Source organism: Formica exsecta, unplaced genomic scaffold (genome assembly GCF_003651465.1).
Source record: "Formica exsecta isolate Colony F162 unplaced genomic scaffold, ASM365146v1 scaffold365, whole genome shotgun sequence".
In the NCBI taxonomy this organism is placed as follows: Eukaryota; Metazoa; Arthropoda; class Insecta; order Hymenoptera; family Formicidae; genus Formica; species Formica exsecta.
The window spans coordinates 2,013,341-2,021,685 of NW_021850897.1; the positions used below are offsets into that span (position 1 = coordinate 2,013,341).

General features: G+C 36.1%; 1 protein-coding gene across 8 annotated transcripts in view; it reads left to right on the forward strand.

Moving 5' to 3' along the window:
* Positions 1-8,345, forward strand: part of LOC115239201 (putative polypeptide N-acetylgalactosaminyltransferase 9) — a 241,688-nt gene that overhangs the window by 108,875 nt on the left and 124,468 nt on the right. For all 8 annotated transcript variants that reach the window (XM_029813585.1, XM_029813587.1, XM_029813583.1 and 5 more), the window contains one exon: positions 8,164-8,262. The gene's annotated coding sequence lies outside the window, so the exon portion shown is untranslated. The remainder of the gene's footprint in view (positions 1-8,163; positions 8,263-8,345) is intronic.

The following is an 8,345-nucleotide window of genomic DNA, read 5'->3' on the forward strand; positions in this document are numbered from 1 at the left end:
AAAAAAAAAAAAAAATGAAATAAAATAAATGTAATGAAAGAGGCAAGGAAACAGTGGGGGCGCAAAAAATATCGCGAGACATAACGTTACGTCTCGCATTCTCGCGAAATTCGAAAAGCGTTTCGCCAGCGAGAAGGGCGGAGAGATATAGCCACGGTCATCGTACACGCACCGGAAATATTTCGTCGGCATGCAAGCCGCAATTTAGATTACCGGGCGGGGGGGCGGGTGGCGCGCCTGGGAAAATGCTGGACGTTGAAATAGGCAATTTTTTTCTTCCATCACAGCGTCGCGGCCACGCGTCGAACATTTGCAAACATGTCGATTCGCCGTTCCGCGCGTGCATTTCTCTCTCTCTCTCTTTCTCTCTTTTCTCTCCCACTCTCTCTTTCGAGACCACCCGGTGTCTCTCTGTCCCCTTTCAACGCGGCGATATGAATTTTCGCATGCGCCGAATCGAAAATTGTTTCTGCCTCCAGCATCTCCTACGCTGGAACTAAAACGTTTTTTATCCTCGTTGACAAAAACGAACGTTTTCTCTGATCCATATATACATGCACTTTTGCCGGCACGCACGCATGTATCTTCGTTGCGCGAATATCTTTGTTTTTTTTTTTTTTTTTATCTTCTCTATCGTTGTAAATCCGAAGAGTAAATTTTATATCTCGCGGCGCATCTACTCCAAGCGGATTTTTTTCGGATAAATAGACGCGTTGAAAAACCCGCAGATATACGCGCCGTATCTATATGTGATTCTCGGGGCTTATTGCAAAAACTTCGCGTTTGGCTTGCGGCTTGTATGCATCGTGTGTACGAAATATAACGGGAAACGCGAATCGTCATGATGCTCGCGGATCGCGGAATCAATCTCCTTCTATCTCTCTCGCTCTTTTTTTATTTATTTTTTCTCAAAATGGCTTCCTTATTTGAGTTCTAACATCTTTGATTATCAAGATTTAGGCTAATAAAGCATTTTAAAAAAGTAATTTCTTTTTTGAGACTGTTATAAATATTAACGATTAATGAATTCTTGACTAATATGAGTATAAATTAAACAGTAACTTTTTTTAACTGTAATAGAACGATTTTCAGTTTTAGCTCAATATTTTTTTAAATAAAATTATACTTTGCATGACGAAATAGCGATAGAAATAGGACGTGACGAGAGGTAACGAAAGACGTGAATTTTCGTCGGTATAAATTTTATTTCCCAAGAGACCGCGAACGACTCATCTTTCTTTATTCAGTGAAGGTACAATTGACCTTTTTCCATATATCTCTACGCCTCGACTCCTAATTTTAGCATAAAAACGGACGAATGTCACCATAGAGAATTTATACTTCTGCCTTCTTAACGGCAGTGGCTTCGAGGGACAATTGCACCTTTGATATGAAACACCATTTTTTTTCGAAAAAACCGACGTTTTTTTTTATCCGGTTGACATTTGCCCTTTCGCGAATATTCTGTCATGCATAAATTTAAATGATGCATATTCTAAAAGGTTTATAAATGTGCTCAAAAAGTTTTTACACTAATTATACATTTCCAAACTCTTTAAAAAATATAAAATATTTTATTTTTTTTTTTTTTATAAATTTCTAATCATGTATAAATAAATTAAAAGTAAAGAAACAATTTGTGTTAGTACTATAATTTGCATGATTAAATTGTATAATACAATTAAGTAGACAAAATAAACGATTAATATTTCTTTATTTCAATAAAAATTTCTATATACCTATATATAATTAATCTTATAGAATAACTAATTTTTTGAGAGTGACTATAATATTTAGATGTAAAAATTCATGTCTCTTCTATCTTTATCTCTTTGTGGCTATTTTATCACGCAAAGTATATAATTTTTTCTATTTTATAGGAAACGTATTAAACAAAACATATAGGAAATTTATTATACAAATTTACCAATTAACTTCTTAACAAAATTATTAGAGAAACGCTATCATAATTTATTGTTTGTGATTTTTTGAATTTATGAATTTTTGTTAGATTTTCCAGAATATTTCGTTCTCTATGACATCGTTCATCTCTACGAAAAATGCCGAAGAGCATTTCCATTCCGCGCTCTCTTATCTCATATTCCAGCTCAGTTGTTTTGAATTCTTGCAGCGTCTTTGCTTTACAGGTTTTTCCGCTACTTGAAGTAATAATGTAAGACTTTGTGGGTCGAAATGTGGTTAGTAAAATTATTATAATTAAAATAATAAATCGAATAATTTTCTTAATTACATGTTAAACGAGTAATTTACTCAATAAAGCTATTACTTTTTATACAATTCTCAAAACACATTACATAAAATTCATTTATCATAAATGCGAATGTTTTAACTAAAAACAGGTTGCATATAAATCTTTATTCCATTTATATAAATCTATAAGGCAAAAGCATGCGAGGAAGAAAAATGAAAGGAATTGTAGTTCCGATTGTTCCATTCGATTTCTCGCAAACCACTCTCATCTCCTGCAATCACATCGCGAAGTAAAGACGCGTGTTCAAGAGCTCCATTAATCAGTCCACCATGACGATCCCGTGTGGTCTAATTTATCGAAAACCGACGTCGCGGATCAGCGCGGATCGACGTCGATGTCACCCAAGAGAGAGAGAGACAGAGAGAGAGGGAGAGAGAGAGACAGAGAGAGAGGGAGAGAGAGAGAGAGAGAGAGAGAGAAAGAGAGATGCAATCGTACCGGAACAATGTAGACGCGACTATGTAACGGCGATGTTGCGCCAGGCGCTTACATCGTGAACAATGAAGTTTATACGATGCCGAGTGCCGTTATCTTATGACGACGCGGAGGATTAAGTTTGAAGCACCAGCGGAGCTTGCGCTCCTAACGGCTGGTGCTTCGAAGCGTATCCGCATCGGGGAGCGTTTGCTATAGTCACCGGAGAGGCGCCCACTCTCGCAAATTCTGTCCATGCGCGGTTTCCGACGCGACACCCGCGATGAGAATGTTTCCGTACGAGCACGTGGAAATGACGTTTATATTAATTTCTTTATTTTTTATTCGCTTCGTCCCGCCGCAATTGATACTCGACTGCAAAAAGTAAATTGGAATGAAACTGAAATGCAAATATATTTGACAAGCTGACATTGTAACATTTCGTGGAATTAAATAAATCTAAATTGAAATATTAATTAATTATATAAATATTAAATATTAATTAATATTTAAATTTGTAGATGAAAAATGGGTATAAAATTATAAATGTGTGTCCCTGAAATTTGCATAATTCAAAGAATGTTCGATTAGCGAATTAAAAAATACGACTTTCACATGTTCTTTTAATTTATCGAATCTCGGTCCGGAGGATAGTACGATTCGGATGTGTAGTATAAGCTGAGTTCATATAAGCTCTTTCACTCAGCATTGCCTTTCTCTAATACCAGAGATCTCGCCGCGATTATTAAATAAGGCGCGGCGAAAGTGGCGGTGACGCGGGTGGTTAGCGGCTACGGCGACGCGGCCGAGGGCAGAAAATCATGCATAATTCAACGGCGAGAAGTTCGTCCACGGTGGCATGGATGCTCCAGGAGCCGAGAGTATCGCTGCTGCATCTCGGCGCAAGGAATAACGGTACTTTGTTCTTTGCCGCTCCCGTCGCGGCTACCGCTCGCGCTGCTTTGCGGTTCACGTAATCGTACCGAGCCATTAACATCGGCCAACTTTTTGCGACATTTCGAGGACTCCGACTACTTCAGCCGAGTTGTTGGAGGATGTTTCAACTGGAAACTCCTTCTGGGAGTTCCTCGAAGAATTTTAATGGCGCAAAGACAAATTGTCGTCTATCGGGCGAATGTTAATTTCGTTGACGTAATTCCACACCGGGGAACTTTCGAAGCGTTTGCGCAAATTGTGAAGAAACATAACATTGACGAAAGTTAATCCAGCAATTTATCTTTAAATTATTTATTCTAATTTATATAATTTTTAAATGTATTGTAAATGTATTGTATCTCGAATTTTATACACATCCGAAGAGAGATAATTCTAATATAATATGTAATATTAAGTATCACAAAGAACATAATTCTTCTGAAATGTGAGTTAGTTAAAAACAAAACGTGTACGATAATTGCAAGGTCTTTTATTTAGTTATTTCTAAAATTATCTGTAAATTTAATTTCTCTCTATCACCCTTTCAGGAAACACTTGTCGATCTGAAAAATTGAGAAAAAATCACACTCCATAAAATTCTAAAAGGGATTTCATTCATTCGCGTTGTTTTATTCTATTATTCCGTGTGCATTTTCTTGATGCGCATCGAAATATTCATGGTGCTTTCATGTGCTTTCGATGTATCACCCATAAAATCGCGTGACGCGAATACCTTTAGTGTAATCGTACGGAAGAGACAAGAAACGACATTTCCAATATGACACGAAAATGGGAAACGGATCTATTCTTTAAATCCATCCAATGTCATCATTAATAGTCAACGCGCTTCATGAAATTTTAATAAATTTATTTGGTATAAATATTTAAAATATTAAAAAATTTAAAAATACTGTGAAAAAATAAATACAATTATAATATATCTTTCTTTGCAAATATTTTAAATACACACACACACACACACACACACACACGATTATATATAACATATCTTTTTTTCAAAATACATATTTAAAATTTTTTAACATTTTAACATTTAAATAAACATTTGAACAAAAATATGTTTTAATTATATTAATTATTATTTATATTTCTCTTTAATTTATCTATACTGTTACAAAATAATTGCTTCTTTTTGCGCTGACATCCGTTTTCAATCTATTATCTCAAATGACAAATGTCATTTGGCTCATATTTCTGATGTAACTAATATATAATAATCAATAATCAATATTTCTGGAGATATAATAGAAGTGATAATAATAATTATCGTTGAATCGATAACTGTTCTGAAATAAGAGAATCTGTGAAACGTCTTTTATATCTTACATATCAATTATGTATCTGTAACCACTTGCAAATAGAGTGTCCAGTTTAAAAATGATCGTCAAAGAATTATAGATTTGTCATTGAGCTCTTAATAGACATATGTATTTCTTAAAATGGATGTTGCTGCACTCTATTACTATTGCGATATATGATTTATCGGTCGCAGCTTACAGATATAGATGATGACTGAAAAGATCGCACGTTACTAACACAACACGCCATTTTCGCTTCCGTTCGTATATCCATAGATGCTCTTAATCCTTTCGATCCGCAGCGTTGTATTGGAAATTACTAGGGTCGTGCACGAACGCGACTGAGAGAGCTCCACAAATCCGCTATCAAACAATTCAACGAGACATTGCGATACAATACAGAAAAATATGGAGTACTGAAACTAGTAACGTGGAATGTCAAGAATAACCAACGTCAAAAATATGATTTATATATATATATAAAAATTGTTTTTCGTAATTCTCCTCTCTCGATAGTATTTTAGAATTGTTTTACTGGAGGATCGAATAAGCGAATGAACTATGTGTAGGATGTAACAGTACGTCATATAATAATTTATTCGCCCAACAATAATAATAACAATAATAATACAGGATTATCGTGTAACCGGCTAGAATTTATATTGAGGTTTCAACCCAGGAAGTAGTTTACACACTAATTGAATCCGGCGAATATGTTCGCCCCCAAATACGAAATGAAGCTTCCGCCTCGCGCAATCGCATCTTTCTCTTCCCTTCTACATTTGCCAACTGCAATTTCACAATTTCGCCAAAAATCAGCCTGTAAATTAGAGCGTGACAGGGAACGGCGATACGATGGATGAGAGGGGGGTAGGGGAAGAGAGCGATAAAAATTCATCCGCTTGTGCCCGCTTTAGCTCGGCGGGAGCAAGCTCACCTACTCGGGGGATTTAGGAAGCGAGAAAGTTTGCTCGGACGATGCCGCGTTAAATTAAATTACGGCGAAATTGCGGCACGAATTTGCGCATTGCTAGCTCGTACCGGTACATAGAAAGTAAAGGGAAACGAGAACGCGTAATAAGAGGGGCATGCGTGGGATTGCTCTCGTGCAAGCAAATATATTGTATAAGATGCGAATTGTTTATTTTTTTTCCCGATTTTCCCGTCCAATTTTTAAAAAGCTCGCGCAATCTTCTCATTTAGTTGACGTTGACGTAAATCTGTAGACTAACGAGATCTTTAAAAGTGGAGATGTATCACAATTTTGTTCTGAGTAGCAGTTTTATTTTTTGCGATGCAAATAAAATCAGAGGGAAAATCACGAGAAAAAGACTGTCATTTATTCCACACAAATTTGACAAACAAATTTTTAATATTGAAATTTTCTAAATTTATTTTTTTTATACACATGTACGTTTTCCTATTTGGATTCCCGTCAACGAAGATCTCTTTTGAAACATCTAACATTTAATTAACAAGAGGTTAACTGCCATAGAACATTATAACGAGTCTACTTGTGTATGACTAAAGCGCCGTACATTTTCGTCGGCAAACAATCAACATATACATTGTTGCTCGTTAATGGTCTTGTTGAATCTATGTTTTAGTACTTAGTGAAACCGACTCACTGGATTTTCGGCGGTCTATTATTTGTGCCAAGATATTTGTCTTTAATTTGCAGAAATTTTGTTCACGAGACGAAACTTTGTTTTCGTAAAAATAATAATTATGTTTAATATATACATGCATAAATGCAACTGTGTAATTGAGTGTAAGAACATTTCCATGAAAGCAGAAATAACTTAAGGCTATCATTTTACACTCGAATATTGCGGAAAGGAAGTCGAATGGCAAAGGACGCATATTCGTTACTTGCTTCCGTACTTACCAGATACTTGCCAGCAACCACTCGCTCATTACCGCGAGTTACTTAGTGATGCATTAATGCGGAGCCTGAGCGCACTCAGTGGTCCATTTCCGTGCGCTCGAAGGTTTGCCTTTCGCCTCGCTGGACCATATGAAAGGAATACGGTGAAAGGAATAGGCAGAGAGAGAGAGAGAGAGAGGGAGAGATGCATTTATATTTCATAACTGTTCCCTCGCAATGTATTGTTATTATTGAGAATATATTTCTCGCGTATTACTTGTTGTTTCTACGACATTTTTATTACCTTTATTAGCAAGTTCTCTTTTTTCGTCTTCACCTTCTTGTCTTATCCTTTATATTCCTTCCTCCTTTTTTTTCCTCCTCGTCATTCTCCTCTTTGTTTTCCTTACGAATGCGAAATTGTAAAAGTCTGACGAGAAACTATGGCGAGGAACAAACACGTTGCAAGCACCAATGTTAGTACCGGAGAATCAGCTTCTCGGATGTACTTAAGAGATGAAACATGCGCAAGCGCAATCTTTCATCACAGTCGGAAAGTCCGCGGAGGCTGAACTCTGCGAAATCAGGAAGTCACCCGCCACAGGAATTACTTTCGCGTGTCGCGCAGACATAATTCCGGTGTCGTCTGTCTTTTTTTTTTTTTACATTTTTTTATTGTAGAATGCAGGAGGAAAAGGGGAAATTGCGACACCATTTTTATTAATTGTCCTTGCTTGAAATACATGTACACTCTTTATGCAAAATATATTATTATATTTTGAGAAACAAGCAACGTTAATTTTACGTATAATTTTACATATTTTATATTTTATTATTAAAAAGATAGGGATGTATAATTAATAAATGCAATAAATAAATATTTATTTATGTTAAATCGCGCGCAATTCAATCGATGTATTTTGCACGTTTCCCCCTCCTTCCTCTGTCGTATTTTTTCATTCTTTAACTCGGTGAAACCATGCGTCGCCGCTGCAATTGCGTGACGCGAGACTGCCACATCTCGCTGGCAATTTGTCACGATTTATTTTATCATCTGTTTAGCCGAACGTGTAGCGATGTGCTCGTGTAACCGACTGTACGATTACGCGCGTGATGCATACATCATCACGCGAGAATACATTTTTGCGCGCAGCGTGACTTTGAATAGCAAATTACCTACGACTATTGTTGCTAACCTTTTAATATCGCGCACGGATACCAAACGAATTATTTCCGTCTTTTAATCGGAACAAAACATTACCGGGCGATAACGCGAGAACGGCGTATTTCTATTCAGTATAATAAAAATTTTGTGATAAAAATCTCTGTGTTACAATATGATTTTTCCTTTTCAGTTCGAATTAATTGTCCGGCGAAAGTACGAGAGCGAACATCGAGGCTTCATCTTATTCAGGAACCAAAAACTCTCTAATTGGAGCCAGGTGCAGCGAATGGTATGTCCAAAAAAAAAAAAAAAAAAATAAAAAAAAAAAAAAAAAAATCTAAAAAATTGTGATTTTTTAACATTTTTTTTTTT